This window comes from Salmo salar, chromosome ssa01, assembly GCF_905237065.1.
Source record: "Salmo salar chromosome ssa01, Ssal_v3.1, whole genome shotgun sequence".
In the NCBI taxonomy this organism is placed as follows: Eukaryota; Metazoa; Chordata; class Actinopteri; order Salmoniformes; family Salmonidae; genus Salmo; species Salmo salar.
Window position 1 is genome coordinate 34,372,280 of NC_059442.1, and position 11,282 is coordinate 34,383,561.

At 40.3% G+C, this 11,282-nt stretch overlaps 1 long non-coding RNA gene across 1 annotated transcript; it reads right to left on the bottom strand.

Annotated features, from left to right (window-relative positions):
* Positions 1-1,197: 1,197 nt before the first annotated feature.
* LOC106601387 (uncharacterized) lies at positions 1,198-11,050 on the bottom strand. Its single transcript, XR_001328003.2, has 2 exons — positions 10,190-11,050; positions 1,198-3,558 (listed from the first exon to the last, which is right to left on the bottom strand). It is a non-coding gene; the product is annotated as an uncharacterized lncRNA (long non-coding RNA).
* Between the last annotated feature and the right edge of the window lie 232 nt (positions 11,051-11,282).

Sequence of the window (11,282 nt, forward strand, 5' to 3'; positions counted from 1 at the left end):
TGCGCTAATTGACTGTACCTGCACCAAAACATTTTCCTTCATAGCTTGTTCTCCATCTTCTTTTTAAATAGGGAACCAATTTGTTTTCAGCACTTTTATTTCCATGACTGATCAAAACTCATTTTCTCATGTCTCTCTCTTGTCCCTCTACAGCAGACATACGGTGAGCAACATGTTTGGAACATCGAATCACAAAATCACAGTATCGAATCGCAATACATATACTGTACATCGTGAGAATGGCAATGTATGCAGTATCTTATTTGCACTAAGTATAGTGATAATATCGTACAGTGAGGTCCCTGGCAATTCCCAGCCCTACTGTGCATACAGTATCTTGTTGTTGGTATGTTTGTTTGTTGAATATATTATCCAACCTAACATTTGAACATCCAGATTATAACATCAAAAAAAAAGTTCAGTGCATCCTTTATGTAGAGCCTGTATGCTTTCATGGACAATGACCTTGATTGAATCATTTCTCTCTGGTACATTGCAGTCTTCCACCCATTCTTCAGTAAGCATCTCTTGGCTTCAAAGGGAAATGATCTGAAGCTGTGTTGGCTGCTGTATCCAGGTGAAACAATAGCTTAAAGCAGGCTCCTGGGCTTGGTTGAATTTAAGCAGCTGTGCATCTTCAAACAACACTGTTTACTTGGTTCGTTGCCTAATCCAATATATATAAGAAATGTGGATTCAAGCTGTCATTTTTTCAGTCTGTTTGGAATTCCAGTGGATTCCTAATGGAGGGAGAAATTATTTCAACACATATATGACCTAAATGGTTCATACAACGAGGAGACGGAATAAAAATAAACTCGTTTAGGATGATTTTGTTTTGGTCCCTTTGTCCGCCGTGCTTTGTGGTGTTTTCTTTTTTTCTGTCTTTCAATTTGATTTGGAATTTGACGGAGAAGAAACGCTGTTAACTCTAAATGAAATGTTTCTCCCTCACTTGAAAGCAGTGTATTTATCTCTGTCTGACTGTCAGTGTAAAATAAGTTATTTCATCAAAGCTCTCTGTTGAGAATGATTTTGAGTGCCTTTTCATATTCAGGTGTAAATTATTTCCCAAATTTCCCATCACTAAATCTCTCAACTTCGAACAATGTCGGAAACTCATACCACTTATGAGAGTTACTAAATATAAGTCTGACTTAAGACATTAAAGGCAACACTGTGTGTAATTTCACAATATATTTTTTATGGGTTTTATTGAATTCTTTTTAACAAAACAGCAAGCTTAAAAACTATCTTAGACATGGGAAAAAGAATAGGAAGATAAGATTTAAGTATTTTTCTTTTTACTTCCAGTATTACCCATCAAACTATGTATAGTAGGCTTTGTGGGCCAGTTTCCCAGACCCAGACTAAGACTCATCCTGGACTAAGAAGCACTACATTTTTCATTGAGCATGCTTTTTAGTCCAGGAGTCTGGAAACCTGGCTCTGAGAATTCAAAGATAAGCATACAACTACATAAAAATAGAATTATCTGATAAAAGCTTAAATCTGGGATTTTAGAATATCAAGTCAAAGGTTAATAAAATTATTCTCATGGTTACTGAGACCCATGCAATGCTATGAAACGGCATTTAATAACATATGGTTTCACTAGGCATTTCAATTACACAAGAATATAAATAGAAACAGAAAGGCAAGGACTTACAATTCAATTACAAATCTGAAATACATTCTCAACACTGTCCATGTACTTACTACACTACTGTACCTCCTCCAAATATCTGCTATGTCTGGAGGAATAGGAACAGGAACCAGTCACCTTTGGGAGTAATTCCGAACCTTTTCAAATGGCTCCTTACAGGGAAATCAAGAGTAGACAAAATTGGAGGATATCATAATACAACGAGCTAGGATCATCTGTAATGAGTTACCAGTGTTCTGGAGATGTTTTAGATAGCCATTAGATCCAGGTTAATTAGCCAAGCACTTTTGCAGATTTTGTTCTGTGTGGTTTGTCTTGCCACTGGATCCCCATGTATATTATCTTCTTCTGCTTTGAGATCTTGACGATGGGATTGAGATACTGAACTTGAACTCAGGCACTTTTTTTGAAATCACAAGAGGTTGTAGGCTTCAGCGTATACACTTTACACACAGTTGCCCATACATTCGTACTTACTGTGAATAGTAATTTCCAAATTGTGCTTTTAAATTCACTATGCATCTCATCTCAAGGCATTGCAGTTAATATGCAGAAGTTTATGTTAGATTACTTACTTGGCACAGTCCTGAAGGAGAGGGCAACATAAAAAGGGCTCTATTCAGTCAAAGCTCTAAAGCTCAGTAAATGCTATATACATTTAGATAAAATTTAGAACAATAATATTTTCTCCCATATTACCATTTTAAATGCTCTTTTTAATACTATATCGTGACGCATGCAGATCACACGTTTGTGATCATATTTGATGCTACCCCCTACTTCACCAAATACTCACCTCCAGAAAACAAAACGAAACATAATTTCATTTACTTGGATTCTTGATACTCCTGAAAAGATTTCTCTCAGCAACACTAACAAGAAGTCTTAGATTTCCCATTTTGCTAGTGCCAAAAAGCAGATAGACAAAAACCGGTTGCCTCCTTTTCTATCACTGTACGTACAATAAAATAATGATGCAAAGTAACAGGGTCCAAAATAGATTTACCTGAAAATAGAAGTCAGAACACAACAATAAATATTATAGAACCATCATAAACTCTGGTTGACTTGCACATTGCTACCACCTACCCACTAAACACACTCAGTTCAAAGTATTTTTCTGTAAACATAATTTTTAACAATATGATAGTACTCGTGTAAATAGAGTTATCAACTATCAACTATCAATTTCATCATAATGTACATGACTCTTCTCCAGTCTACAGTTTCAATGTAATCTGTCCATTCTGAGGGTATGATTATCATGCTTTTCCCTTTTTAATATCAAAATGTTTATCAGGCCTTTTTTTAAACTTTCTCCTTGTCTTGGCACCTGTGTAAGAAAGCTAGATCTCGAGAGCTGACTTACCAAGGGGCTCGCGATAGCCTCATGCATATTTACAGGTTAAAAGGTCAAAGTAGTATCAGAGACTCGGGATGATACTGACGGCTCGGACAAAGGCCCCATAGGAATGGTCCAGTCTCCCATAGACATAGTCTCAACACCGCTCGATGACGATGCCGTAGGTTACATGCGTCGCGGTAATCACACAGTCTTAGATGCCTTTGAACGTTGGGAATGTCGATCGACAACACGGCACCGCCTCGGCACAGACCCAATTCCCAGCCAAATAACATGGCTGCAGCCAGTAGGTCTGCTGTGCTGTTCAATGCAAACGATAGGAATGTTTTTTTTTTTATCACAGTCACAGAGTGGTGTAGATGTAGACAAAGATGATGACTACCAGGTTGAGAATGGTGCCGATGATCCCGAGCATGGCCAGAATGGACTCCTCTGTACCTTCCTTGTCTTGCATTCCAGTTTCTTCATCACAGATGGCAGTGTTTACCATTTTCCCAGGAAAGGTCTGCAGTTTCCCTCTCAGACCAGTCTGGAAAATAATAGAAACACAAAATCAATAAATACATCAACAATAATGTCAAATAGGGGATTCTTATATTTGTCCTATTTCAAAGATGTTTAAGTGTGTAACCTGTACAAGTGTGTGGTGTGAAATGGAAATGTATCTTTTGAATATCCCACTCCCCCTGAGATACCCTCAGAGAGTGGGGTCACAGCCAGGGATTCGTCTGTTATACGCTGGCAGCTAAGACATAGTAGTAGCGAGCTATAAGGAACATGCACACACAGATCAACTGACTTTTGGAAATTATTTGGAGCAGAGAAACTAATATGTTATTAGAAATTTTTAATAGGCAACGCTTGAAAATAAACATATTGCTTTATGGGCTATCTCAGCAGATTGCCCAAGATGATTGAACTGACACAATAGCTGCCCTATGCCATAGTGGAAAACATTGTCAAGGAGCAGCTGAGAGACCATCTTGACTGACACACTGGTCATCGTGCGAATGGCTCACGGGATGAAATTACTCGCCACACTTGCATTTATGTCTCTATATGGCTTATGGGTTATGAAGCGTACATTAAGGGAAAGGGGGATACCTAGTCAGTTGTACAACTGAATGCATTCAACTGAAATGTGTCTTCCGCATTTGCCAGGTCTGTGGTGCCTGTTGTCAGCCCACAGTAGGAGCAGCCTGGGCAGGTTGGCTTCCGGACACGACCCAGAGGACCAAAGCTTGCTCCTCTAACGGTTCCGTGGTTTTAATGTGTTCACTTGTAACTGTAAAAGCATGAAAACTCATGTACAGTAGAAATAGAAAGACCACCTGCTATAAGCCGTGGTTGGTGTGGCGATTATTATTATCTTTTTGATAACTTCAAAAGTATGATTCAAATGAAATATTTTCAGCATTTATGCCCCTGCTTTATGCCCCTGCTTAAAATGTTGAGCCTAGTTTTCAGTTAATCTGTATTATGGTATACTATATATACAAAAGTATGTGGACACCCCTTCAAATTAGTGGATTCTGCTATTTCAGCCACACCCGTTGCTGACGGGTGTATAAAATTGAGCACAAAGCCATGCAATCTCCATAATGAAACATTGGCAGTAGAATGCCACGAATCTGGGTTTGGCGGATGCCAGGAGAACACTACCTGCCCCAATGCATAGTGCCAACTGTAAAGTTTAATGAAGGAGGTCTGGGGCTGTTTTTCATAGGTTGGGCTAGGCCCCTTAGTTCCAGTGAAGGGAAATTGTAATGCTACAGCATACAATGAAATTCTATACTATTCTGTGCTTCCAACTTTGTGGCAACAGTTCGGGGAAGGCCCTTTGCTGTTTCAGCATGACAATGCCCCTGTGCCCCATAAGAGGTCTATACAGAAAAAACATTTTTAGATCGGCTTGCGCAGAGCCTGACCTCAACCCCATCGAACACTTTTGAGATTAATTGGAATGCCGACTGCGAGCCAGGCCTAATCGCCCAACATCAGTGACCGACCTCAATAATGCTCTTGTGGCTGAATGGAAGCAAGTCCCCGCAGCAATGTTCCAACATCTACTGGAAAGCCTTCCCAGAAGAGTGGAGGTTGTTATAGCAGCGAGGGGGGGGGGGGGGCAACTCCATATTAATGCCCATGATTTTGGAATGAGATGTTTGACGAGCAGGGGCCCACATACTTTTAGTCATGTAGGGGATGTCCCATGGAGAGGAGCTAGCATAACACACTGTCAGTTGGAATCCATTTGTTGGCCATATCATTACTTCTCTGGCTCAGCTCATCAATAATTAAAACAAAATCAAATGGATTGAAGGATAGGTTATTGACAGGACAAACACATTCTCCTTTCAGTTCCCTGGGAGACAATTTCCCAGTGGGGCTTTGAGCAAACGCACCACAGTCTGAGTTGAATCCATATGAGGGCAAACCCCCGTAAGTAAGAGTTTAACATTCAGCGGGTGTCTGCTCCCCATCCATCACAATGTCTACAACACAGAAAACAGTTCATCTGCTGTGGCTGATGATGAATCCAATTTCACCCGATTGTTTGCTATAATTAACATCTGCGACATCCAGATTATTAAGGCTCATTTGCAAATCCTCCATTGGTGTAATTGAAATTTGTGTAACCTTTGGAACAGGTCTGCATGAGGAGAGATTTTGTTATGTCCTCGCTCGGCTCTCAGGCCCCTCTATATTTTTCCCTTTACGTTATCTTGCTTCAGTTCTTCCTCAAACAGTTTGGCAGGGAAAATGTTCTGTCAGAATCATGACATGTATTACTCTATTATACAGTCTAGTGAGAGTCTGTGAAGTGAGCAGGGTGAGAGGTGTGTGAGAGATTTGACCAGGTATTATAAGGGCACCAACCTGAGGAAAAGGGAGCTCCTGAGCCTCTGGTTAATGGACAGTTCAACTTGAAGTGGAACAAGTTATACTGTATGTCAAGTATGGTAATATATTGTGGCATCTGTGATCGATTGGGAAAAGCAAGAGGTACTGTAATGATGATTCACCATTTTCGATTCAAACAATGTAGAACTATTAACCAATCATTACTTCATCAATTACTCATTTCGGAAGCATGTTTTATCCAGCAAATGTCACTTGGGTAAGCATAGGCAAATTAAATTAAGTGATGGACAACAGAAGAAATCCAACTTGAAAGTGTCCAGAGATGAACATAATTTGTTATCTTAATGTTTTGTATTCATGCATATTCCTGGAAAGAGCAAGCCAACCGATTCATTCTAGTGGTCTGAGTGCTTTCTTTACCTGAGATCTCTAACAATGGGCTGTGATTGCTCGCCTTGGGGAGTGCTACAAACAGGGTTTCCCTCAAACTGAATGGCACTCATTGTGTAGTATGCTGCTGGATGGGCCCTCATGCATGAAGACGCCTGCTCGCTGCTGATATAAACTGCACTTGGGAGAGAGAGATATGGAGTCCCTGCCAAAACTGGGAGCAGAGAAACAGCTTTACCACAGGGAGCAGCTGTTCGTCTCTCAAACAAATGCTCTAGAGTCCTTCCATACAAACCTCCACTGTGCTAGCTGGCCGGTCCAAACCTCACGCTTTACAACAGGAAAGGTGTGTGGTAAGCTGTGACATTTGGCCTATACAATGCACCCTACTCAATGGCCACATGGGTACTGTATGTCATCTTTACTTTGTTTTACACCTGAGCTCATCACTATGGTACTTCTCCCTAGGTTTTGTCTTCGTCCTGGGTATATCCTGATTGTTTGAGGACCAAGTACATAATGGCCCTTACGTTTGGAATTGGAAGATAAGACACCAGCTCAAAGTGATTTTCAAACAAACAATTAAGGTTCGATTTTTTTTGGTGGTGTACTTTGTGTACTTCAGTAGTCACATTTTTAGGCTTATAGTAAGAAAACGACACCAAATTACAGATTTCTGGTTGCACTAAGCACAGTTCATTTCTGAAGACTTCCAAAGTAAAATACTTGTGACTAAAAACATGTGCATATCATCAAATGCAGTCCATTATAGTTAATTATCATTATGCAAAAAATTATCCAGTTACAGTCCAAATACTGTATGATATTTCCCAGGAAATATGTGATTTCTAAAGTAGAGACTTTTGTTCAAGCAAGCGTTTGCATTTAAGGTCATATACTTGTTTAAATAGTAATGATTGACACCTGGTTCCTGGATTTTAGAGCAAAAGCCGGAAGCGTGGCCGAGATAAATGGAGCATCACCATGGGAAGAAGGAAACGTTCATACTGTACCTGGAACAGCACATCCAGGCTCTCCAGCTACACCTAATCGGGTTTAGCGTCTGCAGATCAGTGAAGAGTAAAACCTTTTGCCTCTTGAATAATTCTGAGCATATCAAACATTCCCAGATGCTAACTGGGTCTGACAGGCAGAGTTGCTTTTGGCATTGTTTTAAATGTGGAATTAAAACAAACAACAACCCCCCACTCATTCACACACATACACACACACAGCGGCATCATGCCCATAGGGGACACAGGGACACATGCAACCTCAGATTTGTCCTAAACAATATAGACATTTTTCTTAACATTTTCTTGTTGTTATTTGTCTTTAATTCTACTAGCCACCTAGCAATTTTATGAAGTTGGCTTTAGCTAGCCCAGGTAGGTTCCCATTCTCCCAACCTCATAACTATACTGAACAAAAATATAAATGCAACATGTAAAGTGTTGGTCCCATGTTTCATGAGCTGAAATAAAATATCCCAAAATGTTCCATACACACAAAAAGCTAATTTCTCTCAAATGTTGTGCACAAATTTGTTTACATCCCTGTTGGTGAGCATTTCTCTTTTGCCAAGATAATCCATCCACTTGACAGGTGTGGCATATCAAGAAGCTGATTAAACAGCATGATCATTACACAGGTATGCCTTGTTCTGGGGACAATAAAAGGCCACTCTAAAATGTGCAGTTTTTTCACACGACACAATGCCACAGATGTCTCAAGTTTTGAGCGAGTGTACAATTGACATGCTGACTGCAGAAATGTCCCCCAGAGCTGTTGCCAGATAATTGAATGTTAATTTCTCTGCCATAACCCACCTCCAACATAATTTTTGAGAATTTGGCAGTACATCCAACCGACCTCACAACTGCGTCCCTGCCCAGTCATGTGAAATCCATAGATTAGGGCCTAATGAATGTATTTGAATTGACTGATTTCCTTATATGAACTGTAACTCAGTAAAATCTTTGAAATTATTGCATGTTGCGTTTATATTTTTTTCAGTAGCTACCAAGAAGCCATTTCACGCTATCAATCAAGTTAGAGTAGCTAGCTGGTCTATAACTATCTTAGCTGGCATGCCTGCTGGCATGGTTGGTAGACTTTTGAAAAGCAAGCAATAACAAAATGTACTGAATAAGACTGACATTCCTTAAGTTATTTTAACCAGATTATAGCACAGATGCAGAGAAGCATATTTAGTTTCTTTAATAAAAAGAACCACCAGTCAGGAGGACACATACAGCATATCTAAGAGGTATTAGATATGCAGAAAAATATACATATTTTTTACATAGAATTATTAAGCATAATGATTATGGCTATAGATTGCAGTAAACTGTTTTTTCAGGTGTTTGAAAAATGCAAAATTCTCCTACCTCCGGATCACCCCCCAGCCACCCTGACGTACTTTGTGCCCCCTCAGATTTTTGGACCCACACATACATACAGTACATAAAACTACACATGTACACGCATTCACGGTCTGCCAAACGCAAACTACCCCGCCCTCCAGGACATCAACAGGACCCGATGTCAAAGGAAGGCCAAAAAGATCATCAAAGACATTAACCACCCGAGCCACGGCCTGTTCACCCCGCTATAATCCAGAAGGCGAGGTCAGTACAGGTGCATCAAAGCTGGGACCGAGAGACTGAAAAACACCTTCTATCTAAAGGCTATCAGACTGTTAAACAGCCATCACTAACACATTAGAGGCTGCTGCCTATAGGCTTAGACTAGAAATCACTGGCCACTTTAAGGAATGGAACACTAATGTTTACATATCTGGCATTACTCATCTCATATGTATATACTGTTTTCTATACTATTCTACGGTATCTCATTCACTTAATAATGTTACATATCTTGCATTAATCATCTCATATGTATATACTGTATTCTATACTATTCTACTGTAACCTAAGTCCGTTCGGCTCTGACATCACACTGTCAATATAGATATAGTCTTAATTCATTCCTACATAGATTTATGTGTATGGGGTATATGTTGTGTAATTTCTTAGATATGACTGCACTGTCGGAGCTAGAAACACAAGCATTTCGCTACACCCGCAATAACATCTGCTAATCACGTGTATGTGACCAATGAAATTAGATTTGATTTGACAACTCCGCACACACTCGATCACTATATGAAGCACATTGGATCTTTTTTTATCAGATTTTCTTGATTTACTCTTTACCCTTTACGATTGACCACCCAGTTATTAGACTGCTATTACCTTTATATTTTACAAAGCAACACCACAGATATCGATCTTGACCAAATTATATATTATCTGTGCTAATGTAAAACTAGCAACAAAGAAAAAGAAATAGTTTGTAATACATTATCTTCTAATCTATCATGTACAGTAGAGTACATCTAGCACTTCATTTCAATAATTAGAAAATTCCGCATGGTGAAAGAACAATATCCCAATATCCTCAAGAGGAAAAGTTTAAGAATGTCATACTCTAAAGAAGAGGTGCAATTATCATAAAACACTATTTAACGGGGGGATTCATACTTTTTATGAAACTCAAATCTCAGCTTTGTTCTTTACCTCCAGACATGAATAAGTTAACACCTTGCCTGAAAAGATTCAAACCCTATTATTTCCATGACTATACTTTTCAACATTTTCCTCTAGTCAAAAAAATTATAACTAATCAATTGCCTAGTTAAAATGCAAAATGACAAAACAACCCATGATGATAAATCTAGGCTACTGATACGTTTCTATAACACTGTTGTATAAAATATGAAAATCTGTTGCTGTCAACAAGCAGATATATACACTTGTCCCCACAGCAGACTGTCACCTGGACCTATAGTAACCCCAGGTGACTGCATACGAATAAGGGTGAGAATCTTGCAGATAACTTACCTTGCAGAGCATCAGGAGGAACATATCATTGGACATGCTGGAGGGGTTGTTTGCCTTTCCGTAGTGCACAGATATCCCTGGCAACTAAGGGAAAAGTCGGCACCTCTCATCCTTTGGCAGTGGAGAGGCACGGGATCCGAGGGAGAGGGCTGTCTCGTCTTCCAGGCTGTCCAATTCAAAGGCTTCTTTCGTCTGATGTCGTACCCCGCGGCAGTTGAGCGTTTCCTCCCCAAGTTGCATCTCAGTAGTGACCAAGTTCGCTCTGTGGTCAGTTTCTCCTCCTCAGCCTTGATGAGCTGGAGCTGGAGCAGTTGTGCTCTCCTCTTCTCCTCTCCACTCCTTTTCTGATGGGGAGATGATGTCAGGTTGAAGTGGGGAGTCAGATGATGAGCAGGTGAGGAGGGAAGCGGTTTCATGTATATAATTCCATCTCACTTCTTTTTGCTTTGCAAACCCCAGTTGATTCCACCAAAGACTTTAGTCCTCTTTCAGAGTACTGTACACATCAACCTGCAACTTGACTCTGTTTTTAAAAGACTAATTCACACTGTCAAACTTTGGCTCATGCAGCTTAGCAATTTAAAACACTTTCAGCTGATGTCCTATCCTGGATTTTCAATTTTAAGGTAAAGAAATAATGAAATCAAGCAACAACTTCTGATTTCAGAAAGTGGATTCCACCCTGGAAATGATTAGCATCTTAACCAGGCTTTCCCCATTCCTCTGCTCCAGTGGCTGAGTGTTTCCCTTGCTGTCTACTGAACAGTATGTGTTTGAGCTGTACGGCTATAAGAGCGGGCGCTGTGAGCGAGGGACTCAGTCTCATACTCACGCCGATGCCGTCGGAGCGGTTGCCATGCTCTAGAGGCAAGAGGCTTCCCCTGCTCCTTCTTCCGCTCATACAGTATTAATGCAGCCGGGGTTGCCTGGCAACCAGCTCAGGGGAACCACAGAACGCCTGGTGACAAAAAGCGTTTGTGACAGACGGGCTGAGATGAGAGGTGAAGGTCTCCTCCACACAGTCTTCCCTATTGAGTGAGTGTGTACGTACATGCATGTGTGTGTTTGTGTGCATAATTTACATACTCCTGGA